The sequence below is a fragment of the Psammomys obesus genome, unplaced genomic scaffold (genome assembly GCF_907164565.1).
Source record: "Psammomys obesus unplaced genomic scaffold, mPsaObe1.curated_primary_1811, whole genome shotgun sequence".
NCBI lineage: Eukaryota > Metazoa > Chordata > Mammalia > Rodentia > Muridae > Psammomys > Psammomys obesus.
In genome coordinates, this window is record NW_026592666.1 from 13,279,531 (window position 1) to 13,294,713 (window position 15,183).

General features: G+C 51.6%; 1 protein-coding gene across 3 annotated transcripts in view; it reads left to right on the top strand.

Moving 5' to 3' along the window:
- B3galt5 (beta-1,3-galactosyltransferase 5) overlaps positions 1-15,183 on the top strand; it is a 53,566-nt gene that overhangs the window by 8,740 nt on the left and 29,643 nt on the right. The window contains exon 1 of one of the 3 annotated variants that reach the window (XM_055614999.1): positions 6,565-6,616. The exons of 1 other annotated variant lie outside the window; for it this stretch is intronic. The gene's annotated coding sequence lies outside the window, so the exon portion shown is untranslated. Of the gene's footprint in view, positions 1-6,564; positions 6,617-12,844; positions 13,060-15,183 lie in introns of those variants that run through there. One more of the 3 variants, XM_055614997.1, reaches the window with a different exon arrangement.

The following is a 15,183-nucleotide window of genomic DNA, read 5'->3' on the forward strand; positions in this document are numbered from 1 at the left end:
GGATCAGGATCCATCAAGAGGAGGGCAGTTAGAATTTGTGCTTGTTTCTGTTATTCTCTGCTGATAGAGCCAAATCCAGACTAGGACTTACGAAGAATGAGAGCTCATTCAGCTCACAGCACTTTGTGCTAAGAGGTCCAAGGACTGCATCCTTGAGGGGATGGTGGGGTAGAGTGGGGCATGGGTGAGGTGGGGCATGGGTGGGACATGGGTGGGGTGGGGTGAGTCATGGTGTTGAGTGGGGCGTTTTGGGCTGGGGCATGGGGTGGGATGAGTCATGGGGTGGGGCGTGCAGTGGGGTGGGCCATGCTGGAGTGGGGCATGCTGGGGTGGGCATGGGATGAGGTGGGACAAGGGGTAGGGTGGGGTGGGGGATGGGATGAGGTGGGGCAGGGTGGGACGAGGTGGGCATGGGATGAGGTGGGGTGGGGCATGGCTCTGCTGGGTGCTTGCTGGGCCATCGTGGTGTGGTGAGATACAAGGAAGGCTGGATTTTATAGCCGACTTGACCTTGCTGTAACCCTTAATCCATTCCCTCTTCGATTTTTGGGGTATGGTCTCTTGTGTCCCAGGCTGGTGTTGAACTTCCTGTGTAGCTGAGGATGACCTTGAACTCCTGACCCTCCAGCCTCCTCCTCCCAAGTACAGCACCACACTTGGTTGACCGTGTAGTGGGGATGGGACCTGCGCTTTGCGTGTGTTAGTCCAGCAGGCTGTCAACCAGCTACATCCCTAGTCCCACAGCCCTACATCCCAGACTGCTCTGCCCAGGACACGCCCCTTCAGGCTGCTCTGCCCAGGACACGCCCTCCCAGACTTGGTCCCTGCTTCAGGTCTCAGCCGGGTGATATTCAGCCGAGCAAGCATAAGGTTCTATGTTCAGATCCCTAGAACCCAAGTAAACGGTGGGTTTGGCCGCACATCTGTGATCCCAGCACTGGGGAGAGCAGGGACAGAAGGGTGCCAGGTCCCTGGCCAGAGCGTTTATGCAACCAATGAGCTCTGGGTTCAGTGAGGGCACGCCGTCTCCTCACCTGTATATCTGTATATCTGTCTGTCTTCCTGTCTGTGTATCCACGAATCTGTCATCTGTAACTGTCATCTATTTATCTATCGATCTATCTGTGTATCTGCTATGGCCTCTATCTATCAATCATCTATCTATGCATATATCTATAATTTATCTGTCATCTATAGAGGAAAATGCCTTGTCTTCGCTTCTGGTTTCCACGTGTGTGCGCACACGTGTGCGCTTGTGCCAGACACCTAAGTCTGCACATACATATAAACACATGCGACACACGCGCGCGCGCACACACACACACACACTCCCCCAAACTGTAGATTCTCCTTGGTTGTCAGGGCACGAAACCTTGTTTACCGTTTGCATTAAAATTATACTTGTGTTTTACGTGTGTATTTGCCTGACTGTGTGTCTGTGCACACTTGGTGCCCATGGAGGTCAGAAGAGGGCGTGGATCCCTGGACTGGAATTGTAGATGGTTGGGAGCGACATGAGGGAGCTGGGAGCTGAGCTCTGGCCCTGGAGAGAGCAGGACATGCTCTTAGCCAGGGAGCCGTGCTCCTGGTTGTGCACATTTTGCTGACTATAGTTTTAACAACTGGGATCAAGCCATTGTAAATACTGTCACAGCACATTCAGGCTAGCTTGAAGGCGGCCCTGAGAGTCTGTGGAAGTGGAAGGGCCTTGGGCCACCTGGTGCGGGCAACTCCTGACCGTGGAAAAGAAGCCCAGTGTCTTCCGCCTTCATCTTCCACTTTTCTACTCTCTCGTTAAAATTTTCTTATTTATCCTATTTCTGATATCTTGCCTCAGATGAAAGTAGGGTGATTAGCTCTGTCTTTAATGGTGTCTCATCTGCATTCTGGCTTAGCGGTTAATTATGGCTTCAGAGTTTGTTCGCTTTGAAGTGAATCTATGCTGCTGACCTCTACCACCCCTCCAGGCTGACCTCCCTTCCCTCACTGGAGACTTCAGGCGAGGGAGGCAGCCTGGAAGGATGGCTCAGCGGTTAAGAACTACTGCTGATCTTACAAGAACCAGGGTTTAGTTCCCAGCACCCGAAAGACAACTCACAACTGCCTGTAACTCCAGTCTGGAGCTGGGGTTGTGACTCCCACTCTGGTATGGGTAGGTACCTGCATGTAGGTAGTGCGCGTGCACCATGCAGGCCCGCACCAGGACACGGAGAGTAAAAATAGATCTTTTCATTTATTGTTATATTATTTATTACAGCTTATTCACTTTGTATCCTGGCTATAGCCCCCTCCCTCATCTCCTCCCGGTCCCACCCTTCCTCCCTCTTCCCACCTTGTGTCCCTCCCTTAGTCCACCAATAGGGGAGGTCCTCCTTCCCTTCTATCTGACCCTAGCCTATCAGGTCTCATCAGGACTGCCTGGATCCTCTTCCTCTGTGGCCTAGCAAGGCCACCTTGCCAGGGGGAGGTGATCAAAGGGCAGGCAACCAAGTTCATGCCAATGACTGCTCCTGCTTCCCTTACTAGGAAACCCACACTGAGACTGAGCTGCCCATGGGCTACATCTGAGCAGAGGGGTCTAGGTCCCCTCCATGCAGGGTCCTTGGTTGATTCATCAGTCTCTGCAGGACCTCCTGAGCTCAGATTTCTTGGCCCTGTTGGTTTTCTTGGTGAGCTCCTGTCCTCTCTAGGTTTTTCTATCTCCACCTTCTTCCGTAAGATTACTCGTACTTTTCCCAAAGTTTGGCTATGAGTCTCAGCATCTGCTTTAATACCCTGCTAGGTATTTCAGAGGTCTTCTGTGGAAGGCTCTTGTCCTGTTCCCTGTCTTCTCCTACTTCTGATGTTTATCCTGTTTGCCCTTCTGATTGAGGAGTACACACGCATCTTCCCTTAGGTCCTCCTTGTTGTTTAGCTTCTTTAGGACTATAGATTTTATTATGTTTATCCTATATTATATGGATAATACCCACTGGGTTAATTTCCAGAATATATAAAGAACTCAAGAGGTTAAATACCAACAAACCAAGTAATCCAATTAAAAAATGGGGTACAGAGAATTCTCAACAGAGGAACACCGAATGGCAGAGAAACACTTAAAGAAATGCTCAATATCCTTAGTCATTCTCGAAATGCAAATCAAAATGACCCTTAGATTTTACCTGACACCCTCAGAATGGCTAAGATAAAAAACTCAAGTGACAACACATGCTGGAGAGAATATGGAGAAAGGGGACCCTCTTCCATTGCTTTTGGGAATGTAAACTTGCACAACCACTTTGGAAATCAATCTGGCACTTTCTCAGAAAATTGGGAATAGCTCTGCCTCAGGATCCAGCTATACTACTCCTGGGCATATATCCAAAAGATGCTCAAGTATACAACAAGGACGTTTGCTCAAACATGTTCGTAGCAGCTTTATTTGTAATAGCCAGAAGCTGGAAACAACCCAGATGTCCCTCAACCAAAGAATGGATACAGAAATTAGGTACATATACACTATGAAAAACAAGGATATCATGAAATTTGCAGGCAAATGGATGGAACTAGAAAAGATCATCCTGAGAGAGGTATCCCAGAAGCAGAAAGAGACACATAGTATATACTCACGTATAAGTGGATAAAAATAAATCTTTTATGTGGTACACAAAACACACAACACACATGCAGGCTGACACCAACACATGAAGAATAAAAATAAATCTTTTTTAGAAAGTGTGAAGGGTGAATTAAGTGTGCTGATAAAGCATTACACTATTCATTCCCTGTTTCTATTATGATGTTTCACCTGGGCCAGAGCTTTGACCTCCCCGTGTCTCGTTTCTCTCATCTGCAAATACCCTCTGCTTTACAGGAGCACAGTGGGAAGGAAGTAGTTAATATGCCAATCCTGGGATTGACAGAGTTATTACAGTAACTAAGAAGGATGCTTAATATCTTTGCTTTAAAAAGGCACTCAAACACATCTTCCTAATGGCCCTGGTTCTTTTTTCCAGGCTTTACTCAACACGGCCACAGAAAGTGGTCTTCCCGCCTCAGTATTATTTGTATTCACCGAATTGCATTTATTTATTTGTGGTGCACACAGCCACTACAGGACACTAGCCTGGCAGAGTGAGGGGAGAGAACCCAGAGGGCTTGGCCCTGGCCGGCCACCTTCTCCTCCCCCCCCTTCCAAGGGGCAGCTAACACGTGGAAGGCTTGCGTTTGGAGGTAACAGGAGACCACAGGCTCAGTCACCAGCGGGACTCAGTTTCAGGTGTAAATAATACATTCTGCCCACTCTCTGTGGGGGGCTCTCAGAGGCTGTGCGGGGTACAGGGCTTTGAAAGCTGCAGCTTTCTGGTAGGTGATGGCGGATCTTCAGAGGGTCATTTTGCTCTTTATTCCTTAATATTTTATTATTATTTTAATTTTTAAATTTTTATTAATTATAGTTTATTCACTTTGTATCCCACCGGTAGCTCCCTCTCCCATCCCCTCCCAATACCACCCTCCCTCCCTCTTCTCCACCCATGCCCCTCCCCCAGTCCACTGATAGGGGAGGTCCTCTTCCCCTTCCTTCTGATCCTAGTCTATCAGGTCTCATCAGGACTGGCTGCATTGTCTTCCTCTGTGGCCTGGTAAGGCTGAACCTCTCTGAGAGGGAGGTGATCAAAGAGCAGGCCAGTCAGTTCATGTCAGAGACAGTCCTTGTTCCCATTACTAGGGAACACAATTCGACACTGAACTGCCATGGGCTACATCTGTGCAGGAGTTCTAGGTTATCTCCATGAATGGTCCTTGGTTGGAGTATCAGTCACAGAAAACACCCCTGGGCCCAGATTTTTTGGTTCTGTTGCTCTCCTTGTCGAGCTCCTGTCCTCTTTGGGTATTTTTGCCTCCCCCTTGTTTCATAAGATTTCCTGCACTCTGCCCAAAGTTTGGCTATAAGTCTCAGCATCTGCTTTGATACCCTGTAGGGTAGAGTCTTTCAGAGGTCCTCTGTGGTAGGCTCTTGTCCTGTTCCCTGTTTTCTCCCTTTTCTGATATCCATCCGCTTTGCCTTATCTGAAGGAGGATTGAGTATCTTACCCGGAGTCCTCCTTCTTGATTAGCTTCCTTAGGTGTACAGATTTTAGTAGATTTCTTCTATAGTATATGTCTAATATCCACTTATGAGTGAGTATATATCCTGTGTGTCTTTCTGCTTCTGGGATACCTCACTTAGGACGATCTTTTCCAGTTCCTACCATTTGCCTGCAAATTTCATGATTTCCTTGATTTTAATTGCTGAATAGTATTCCAGTGTGTAAAAATACCACAATTTCTGTATCCATTCCTCAATTGAGGGGCATCTAGATGGTTTCCAGATTCTGGCTATTGCAAATAAAGCTGCTATGAACATGGTTGAGCAAATGTCCTTGCTGTATACTTGAGCATCTTTTGGATATATGCCTAGGAGTGGTATAGCTGGATCTTGAGGTAGCACTATTCCTAATTTTCTGAGAAAGTGCCAGATTAATTTCCAAAGTGGTTGTACAAGTTTACATTCCCACCGGCAATGGAGGAAGATTTCCCTTTCTCCATATTCTCTCCAGCATGTGTTGTCATTTGAGGTTTTGATCTTAGCCATTCTGATAGGTGTCAGGTGAAATCTAAGGGTCATTTTGATTTGCATTTCCCTGATGACTAAGGACGTTGAACATTTCTTTAAGTGTTTCTCTGCCATTCGATATTCCTCTATTGAGAATTCTGTTTAGCTTTGTATCCCATGTTTTAACTGGATTACTTGATTTGTTGCTGTTTAACTTCTTGAGTTCTTTATATATTCTCAGTATTAGCCCTCTGTTGGTAAAGCTTCTTTCCCAATCTGGAGGTAGTAGTTTTGTTCTGATAGCAGTGTCCATTGCTTTAGAGAAGCTTTTTAGTTTTATGAGGTCCCATTTATTGATTGTTGGTCTTAGAGCCTGAACTGTTGGTGTTCTGCTCAGGCTGTGCCAATGAGTTGGAGGCTCTTCCCCATGATTTTTACTCGTGTGTGCTGGTTTTACGAAGTGATACTTTGTGGCCCCTTCATTGCCTCATGCTCTTTACTGATGTCAGGCATCATTGTTCATGCAAGCTTTTGTTGATTTGCCATCCCAGCCTTTTCAGAGAGCTGACAACAAACCTCTTGTCTGGTGTCTCCCTGTGCCCTACCACGTGGACCAGCCACAGAGGACTGTGTGAAGGCAACAGGAGGTGCCTGGACACTGGGGTGACAAGCTGTTTGGGCTTCCTCTTCCTGTGGGTTCCTTTCTGCATTTTGCACAGGGGTCCCTGACCAGTGTAGAAGGTTATGAGCCTGTCCTGTGGCCCAGAGTGGTGGGAAGGACAGATGCTATTCCTGCTGCCTGCTGAGCAAAGGCCTCCTCAGCTAGCTTGTTCCAAGTCCACACACATTATATAAAAATGAGAGCTTCTAACCTTTAAACAGAGAGCAGTGGATAGAGTCCCGCTGAACTCTATAGCGTCTACCCATAATTCTGTGCTGAGCTGTCCCTATGTGAATCCTGTTCCTCGTTGGGAAGGCTGCTGGCTGCCACGCTGGTCTTTTTCCTGCTGCTCTGTGTTCCTGAGGAAGATAGACTATCATGTAAGTGTACATATGTATGTGTGTGTGTGTGTGTGTGTGTGTGTCTGTAACTTCTACCCCCAAAGGTGGTGTCACAAGCATGCATTATTATGTTTGGCTTTTTAAATTTTTAAAATTTTCTTTATTGGGAGTTTTGGGGTTCAGACTCAAGTTCTTATCCTTAAAAAGTAGCTCAATGTATGAAGCCAATAGGGAATTGGTATACTTCAGACAAGTGCCCCAGTGCAGACCTCTTTGCCAGCTGTCTGCAGAATCCCCAAATGCCTCTTTAACTCCCTGGACATGGCTTGCTCTGTTGTCAGCAGCTCATCTGGCAAGAGCAGGCAGCTTTTTGTGACCAGTGTGTCTCTGAAGAAAGAGTTCTGGAGAGGGCCGTAGATGCTCCAGGAGGGGCTGGGATAAGGGTGTGGCTTCTAACTGAGGGCAGCTTGACAGATGTAGAGGCTGCTGTATCTTCAAAGGAACAGCTTGTCATTTTGGAATGGTGCTTCTTCCTGCTTTCTTCTTAATTGCTCCAGCTGTAGGCTGTTCAATTCTGCTTCTAGAGGGTTCTGTAGAGCCAGGCAACCCTTGGATCTGACTGACAGCTAGAGGTAAGTCTCATCTCTCCAAACTTCTGTTCTCTTTACATGTATGCCCCACCATTGGTGCCAGAGAAAAAGTAGTTCTTATTGTGTGTGTGTGTGAGTGTGTGTACATCTTGGCAAGGCGCGTGTTTATATGTGTGTGCGTTTACCAGCTCAGGTGTGCTCACGTGTGTGACCAGAGGGAGGATGTGGCTGGGTCTCTTCCCCATCTCCCCACCTCCCTTTGTGAGAAAAGGTCTCCCAGTGAACCTGGAGCTCAGTGAGGCACGAGGCTGGCAGGGGTCAGGGAGCTTCCGGTATCTGCCTGTCTGTGGCTCTGCAGAGGCAGGACACCCCGCTTTTTACTTGACTGCTGAGTTGCTGAGCTCAGGACCTCACGCCTGCGTAGAAGGCACGTTACCCACTTAGCCAGCCTCCAGCCCTGGTCCACACTGTTGTAAAGAATTGGGGTTCACATCCTCTCTCCTGAAAGACAAAAGACTAGTGGGGAGCACCTTTTGTGTGCTCGTACTCAGGAAGAGAGGTGTCCTGTGGACCCCTGTTCCCTGAGTCACCACTGATAGTGTCAGCTTTGTTCCAAAAGCCAAGTATGAAGTGACACACACTGGGATGGCAGCAGCAGCCTGTGGACTGCTCAGGACACGCGGGGCTCACCACTCATCTGGTGTGCTTCCTACTCCATCATTTTGGCTACCCATGGCAAAAGCAACTTAATGGAGGGAGGCCTTACTTGGCTTACAGTTCCAAGTTATAGTTTGTCATCATGGGGAACCAGTTTCGGGAACTCGAGGCTGTGTCACGCCCCCAGTGAAGACAATAGTCATGTGTACACACTCAGCTTCCTTTCTCCACTGTGTAGCCGGGCTGTCGGTACTTTATTTGGGTTCTTCTCCTCACCTCCCACACCACCTCTATCCTTTCCAACCTACCAACACGAGGAAGTAGAGAAAGAAGGTTAGAAAAGAAAGGGGGCATCAATCTCCTTAAACTACTTCCTGTGTTTAGCTCTTTGGAGCAGTAGGAACAGCAGCAGGGGAGCAGGAGGGAGCAGGAAGGAGCAGGAGGGAGCAGGAGGGGAGCAGGAGGGGAACAGGAGGGGAGCAGGAGGAGGAGAGCAGGAGGGGAGCAGCAGGGAGCAGGAGGGGAGCAGGAGGAGCAGCAGGAGCAGCAGGAACAGCAGGGGAACAGGAGGAGCAGGGCAGCAGCAGATGCCACCTCCACAGCACCTCTTGGGGCTCTAGCATTTATCATACACTTGCAGAAACTATCTTCCACTGGTAAAATCACTCCCCAGCTAGAGCATGAGGCGAATCAGTCAGCTGCTGTGGACAATCTGAAGGAGCCCCCTGCTCCATACCTTGGGTTAAAACAAAGATTCACAGATCATTTCTGTGTTTTCACAGAAACCTAAATTCTCAACATAGCACTGTGTAAACATCACTTTGATCTTGTGTGTGTGTGTGTGTGTGTGCGTGTGCGCGTGTGTATGTGTGTGTGTGTGTTGGTCACATGTGGCGTAGCACTAGTGCGTGTGGACGTCAAAGGATGACTTTTGGGAGACTCCTCGTTCTGCCATGCGGCTCCAATCAGACAAGCACGTTTACGACTAGCTGAGCCACCTAGCTGAGGAAGAGTAGGCTCTTCCTCCACTCTCACAGTTCAAACCTTGTGCCTCGTGGATGCTTCGGTCCATAGTAGTGAGTATTCTCCGCCAATGTAGTCAGGACAACCCTTCACAGATAAGCAACGGGCTGCCCTGGCCTGGACCATCCCTCACTGCCCACCCTTCCCAGGTAACCCTAGCTTACGTAGGGCTGAGCATCTCAGCTAACCATCACATCAGGTACTGCACTGACAGGAGCAGGGTTAGTGACATCAGCGAGACAGTGCTGCTTCCTGCCCATAGGAAGTCACCTGGTAAGAGAGGCAGACAGGAGCAACAGCAAAGAAACGTTACGTTAGCCAAGTCAAGTGCAAGGCCCCAGGAGGCTCCCAGCTTTCCGCGGCACCATCATTCCACAGGCCTTGCATGGCCCAGGCCTGGGACCTGGTGTACTCAGGGCGAGAGCTGATTTCCAGAGTGGGAAGGTTGCAGACAGGTGGCTGAAGTCTTACGTTCCCATCAACGCGGCCTCTCCCGGGCCTAGAACTTCTGTCCTCAGATTCTGGATGAATTTTAGTTTTGAAGACTTTCGACTTGAAAGGCGAGCTTAGGGTTCCTTTCTAGAACCTGCTGCAGGTGTCAGAGGCCAAGCATGGTGTTTTGTGTGGACAGCTAGCCCACAGGCTAACAGTAAAATCTGAGTGTGACATTTATCTTTGTTAACTTGATACAATCTGCAATCCCCTGGGCAGAGCCTTGGGGGATCTTCTGGATCAGGTTGGTCCATGGCTGTATCTGCAGGGCTTGTCTTGATCAAGATAAGCGGGGCGGGTGCTCCCACTGTGGGAGGCACAGGGCAGCCTGCACGGTGGAAGTGAGGGAGCCTTCCGCCCACTAGCGTGTACGTCACTGCTCTCGGCTCCTGATTGAGGATGTGAGGGGAATGGCAGCTTCAGGTCCCTGCTGAGGCAGGAAGCTGGGAACCAGAGTGTCCTCAGCTGTTGTCACCAAGCGGCAAGCTGTCAGCTCAGCAGCCTGTCGGGGCTGTGGAGCTGCCGGGCAGGTGAGGAGCGTGCGTGAGGACGTGTCAGATGCTCAGTGCTCAGCCTGGTGTGGCGGCGATCGTCCGTGATTCTGCTGTGGGTGGAGACGGGACTTTGGACTTGCTCACCATCGGTGTGCACAAAATGGTGCGCTTCTGGTTCAAGGAGAGACTGTTTTCAAAAATAAGGTAGAGAGTGGCTGAGAAAAGAGACACGAGCTCGGGGGTGTGCATGAATGTGTGTCCCCCCCACACCCACACCCCCTTTCCAGGACACACCCTCTCAGTGCCATGTAACAAGGCCACCAAGGGACTAAAACCGCTTATGAGGTCAGAGTCCCTGGGATCCAGTTGCTTCTCAGACAAGTCTGTGAGGCGTGAACCCAGGAGGACAGTGGAATCCACAGACTGTTCTGCGCCATGGCAGCCACGGCAGCAGACTGGCAGGTTCCAGCCTCCAGAGGCCTCCAGGCTCAGCCTTCCTCCACTGACCTGACCCTCCTCCTCTCCGGAGAAGGCCGCTCTTTGGCCGTCTAGAGGGTGGACTGCTGCAGCTGGGCGGCGAGGAACCCCTGCTCACACTCGCTTGCCAGCATAACGGATGTGAATGGCCTCTGCCTGGCCTTGCTGGGGGAAAGGCTGCAACCAGTGTGGGCCAAAGGGAGGGTGGAAACCTCTTCTACACTGCCACCCACTGGCGACCCCTCCAGGTGGAGGGGCTCTGGCACACATGGGCATGGTGTCCCCTAGCAGACAGGAATTCACTGTCCCTGGGTAGTGGCCTCAGTGAGCATGACAGCAGTACCCAGAATCAACCCCGGGCACGGGCACGCCGAGCTGCAGCTCCGCCTTTCAATCTCAACCACCTTTCTGCTGCTCCACTAGGCAGCTGTGTTTAATGGTTCAGGGAGCTGCTGAGGGCCTGAAAAGCCTTCAGCAGTGTCATTGTAATTAAGATAACGGCCTCCCTGGGAGAACAGTTTCCAGGCCTCACAGAACTTCCGGTGTCCCGGGGCTTTCAGCTAGTGGCTGCCCCATCCCGGTTCTGGGCTCGGAGTCTGGGAATACCCTGCCGGCCATTGCTTGAGGCTCTCTGAAGACAGTGAGGGGCGGGCAAGCCAGACTTCCTTGGTGTCCCCAGGCCAAGCCCAGGTCAGCAATGGAAAAAGGTGCTGGTCTGCCCCTGTCAGTGCCAGCCACACTGTGGAGAAGTCAGTGCCTTCGCCATCCCCACTGCCACCAGCACTCCTCATCTCGCCAGTCGGTCCAACAAGTTAAAGCAGGTGCTTTAGCTAGGATGTGGTGGTGAACCCCACAGTCTCCTGGACTGCAGAAGACAGACCCAAAGAAACGAGTGTCCACTGAGGTGCATAGTCATGGGGCAGATCAAGCCGGGGAGGTTACAGGGGTCAAGAGTTTATATAGGAGCTGCAAGTTCCTGTTCCTTTAACAAAGTACCCCCGGGCCACCCCTACAGGGCTGCGTGGGGGTCACTGGGTTCTGACCTTTCTACTAGAATAGTGGTTTTCAACTGCAGACAAGTTTGCTCTCCATGGGGTATTTGCCTTTCACCCTGCAACCCAGGCTGTGCCCTCAGAGGGGGTCCCCAGCCCTGCCAACCCCCAGGACAGAGAGAATCTGAGCAAAGTCCAGTGTAAGGAAATATGTGACTGGAGCTCACCGTTTTGCAGGCTAAGTAAACACAGAAACAGAGGAATGAAGCTCTCCTGTGCTGGTTGCATCCTTGAGTTACCGGGTCCATGAGCTGTCAGAGCCAAGATGATGTTGGCTGAGAAGCTGTGGGGAACATGGGGAGAGGTGCTGCTTCGAGGCCAGGTGTGGAGGGCAATGGCCAGCACCCTGTGGGTGGTCCAGCCCCTGGCTGCAGGTGGCTCTGCACGCCTGGTCCTGCTTATGCACCAGGCCCTCGTTACCCCAGGAGACAGCTTCTGCACGCACAGAACAGCGTGGGAGTTTAATGATCGTGGGTGATGGTGGTGCATCTCTTAATTCCTTTCCTCTCCCACAGAGACTGCAGCCCCCACAACCCCACAGCCCCGCCTCTTCTCTGTGAGTTCTGGCTGTGGGCTCCCATCTTCCTAAGTGTTTGCTCCAAGCCCCTAGTCCAGGAGTGCACTTTGTGTAAAAGCAATGGCGTGCAGACGGTCGGACGGTGGGCCTGCACTGTTCTGGGACCAGGGAAGTCAGGACCTTACGGAGATAAACGACACTGGCTGGCTTGGGATGGAGCTGTGCATGGTGCATCTTTAGAGCTTCCCAAAGATGCTACTGTGTGGCTGGGGTTGGGGACCGCTCACATAGCGAGGTGCTCGGCCAGCAAAGAACTGTGCGGTTTTGTACACACAGGCACACGAATATATGGACAGTTTTTCAGGCCAGAGAAAGGTCTGGTGTCTTCTGCTCTCCCAGCCAGCCTCTTCCCTTCTCCGTTCTACCAACATGTCTGTATTCAGTTCCACTTGGCCTGTGAGGGACGGCGTTACCCATCCCAGCCTCTTAACTTTCCTGTGCCTCAGTTTCCACATCTGCCAAACGGGAAAATGAATCGCACCTTCATAGTTGCCCAAGTGAATAGTGCGTGGCCGCTTCTTCCTGAATGAGGCTCTTTGACCTTGCACAAATCTTTCCTATGAGAACCACCTCTCTCTGTCTCTGTCTCTGTTTCTTTGTCTCTCCCCCCCCCCCCGCCCCCTTCTCTCGGGGAGGGAGCGCAGTCGTGTCTTCCGGTGGTCTCTGGGGTCTGGGAAACGCGGCTGCTTGGCCTGCACCAGGAATAGACTCAAAGTTAACTTGGAGACTGTCCCCCGGGAGGGCTGGAGTGAGCGCGCGGAGCCAGCAGCGGCCTCGGAGGATCTGTGCAAATGCTGGTGCCAGGGAAGATGCTGCGGCCAGCGCGCTCGCTCGGGAGGCGGGACCTTGGCAGCCGGTTCCTGCTGCTTCTCCGCAGCGCAGCTCGCGCCAGCCGCCAGCCAGCCGGCAGCTCTGTGGTCCAGGGGCCCAGGCTCTGACTCGCGGCCGTGCTGCGGAGTCGAGCCGCCTCCTCCAGCCGCCGCCATGCACCTATCACGGTCCCTGAGCGCATTGCCGCGCGCTCCTCCCACCTGCACACGCCGGTCCAGCCTGCGACCGCCCCGGCCTGGACAGAGCCTTTGAGTCGCCTGAGCCCCCCCTCAGCTCCAGCCGGACGACGGTAAGGGCTTGAGGGGGCTGGGGGCGGAGGCACCGGGCCTGGAGACACTAGGGCAGGCTGGCATCCATGTGTTCTTCCTGTAAAATTGAGGCAGCGATGGCACAGAGCTTGATGCAAGCTCGGGCTCACTGACAGACTTGTGTATATATGTGACACTGAAGGAAGTTCTGGGTGGGTAACAGCGCACACGTATGAGGATTACACATCAGATGGACACGGCGCATGATTCAAAAGAACAGTCCGAGCTAGAGAAAATAACATCAAGTCAAATTCTGGGAAGCCTCCTGCTGCAGCAGCTCCTGCAGTGTGGGCCCAGGACTTCGTGGCTCCGCCAGTGGTGACAGCCGAGGGTGTGGGGGGAGTGTGGGGTGGGGGTGAGGGGATGGGGCAGGTGGGGCGGCGCTGACGTCATTTCTAAAACCCTGGAGTGCCCTGGGCTGGGCAGCAACCTTTTCTTTGGGGGCGGGGTGGGGGAGAGGGGGTCGCTGTGCTGTGATGTGTGTGCATGTGCCTGCTCTAAGCCAGCAGGGTAAACGCGCAGAAAATATGGCATTTGAGGAACTCCCTGCCCCCCTCCCCGTCCAGGTTCAGCTCATGGGTTTCTATTTAGGGGAAGGGAGTCAGCTCTCAAATAATGGAAAGTAAATCAGAAGAAGGCTCGCGTCAATCTCTCACTTTTCTGTTTGCTCAACCAACTTAAACTTCTTTCTCTATGTCTATGGCACAGCTTCCCTTGTTCGGATCTCCTTCCTGTGCCCTGGGCTAAAGGGATGGGGACAGGCTTTAGGGACAGGCTTTAAGGACGTGGGTTGACAGGCCTTGCTTCAGTCAGCTCTGGGCTTCCCAGGGCCGCTCCTGCACATTTTGTGAGTGTGGGGAGTTCTTGTTGCACGGCTGAGTTATATACATGCTCGTTACGGCCGTTCCTGTATAGTGAAGTTTTTCAGTAGATTTAGCTTTGGGCAAGGCATATAGCTGAGCGGCAGAGCTGAAAAAGCCCAAACAAAACCACAACTGTTGTCTGTTTGCCTGTCAGTCATCCATCCAGTCTTGCGTGTGCTCTGTGTGTCTGCCCCATCTTTTTCAGTGTTCCTTCTTTAAAAACAGTTTGAGTGACAGGCACATTTGCTTCAAATAGATCATGTAAGGACCGGCTGTGCAAAGGCCTGTTTTCTGCTTCTTCAGTTTTTGTCTTCCTTTCCCAAGTCGTTCATCTGAAAGGCTAATAAAAAAAAGTCTGATTTGAGGGAGAAGCTGTTGACATCAAGTCCCAGAAGTAATTGGGGAGCTGCTCCTTCCTTTTGTCTGTCCCCCCTCCCCCAGCTTGACCCAGACAGTTGTTTCTTTATGAGCGCCCCTTCTTCTGTGGGTTTGGGCAGATGCTCTGGATAAACAGCGGGCATCTCTGAATATGGATGTGATGAGATGGGGCCGGGCGTCCTGGCAGGCTCGGCCTTCTCCTTTCAGCTGGGCTCTCCTGCTGCCACTCGCTGGTTACAGAAAGTGGATGGGACAGGTTCAGATCAGCGCAGGGACCCTAAAACTCCCAGAGAGCAGTTCTGCCTTCCTGGGTCTTGGCGAGCTCAGGAGCTTGCCTGCCTGTCCTGTGTGTGTTTAGCTGGGCATCCAATACGATTTCTTCTGGGTTTTCTGTCAGGTGTTGTGCTCGTTTTTAAACTCTCTTTTATCTGGGGAATTTAGGCCTCTACCTCCCCTTCACTAACCCTTGCACCCTAGGAGAGAGAAGGTGAGTGGGGAGAGGGGGCACAGGCCCCTTTACTTCTTCCAGCTGCTGAGGCTGAGGGGTTCTTTAAAGGCTATCCCAATCTCTCTCAACAGCAGATGCAGCCATCAGTCTCCTCCAAGCTGCTGTGGTGAAACGTTTCTCCGTCTGTCTCCAAACTGCCACACCGACTGTCTCTGGTCTCCCCAGACCGCCGCACACCAACACCACACGGCACTTTCTCTGAGCTCTCATATTTATATCCTCAGAACCCCAGACCACCCCCCTCTCCGTGCTGCATGAGGCAGGCCCTTCGCAGCTGCAGAGACCACACCCTGCACGGCACAGTTATCAGCTGTGGACAATCTAAAGTCCAAACTAAAAGCCCACACTTGGGGCTA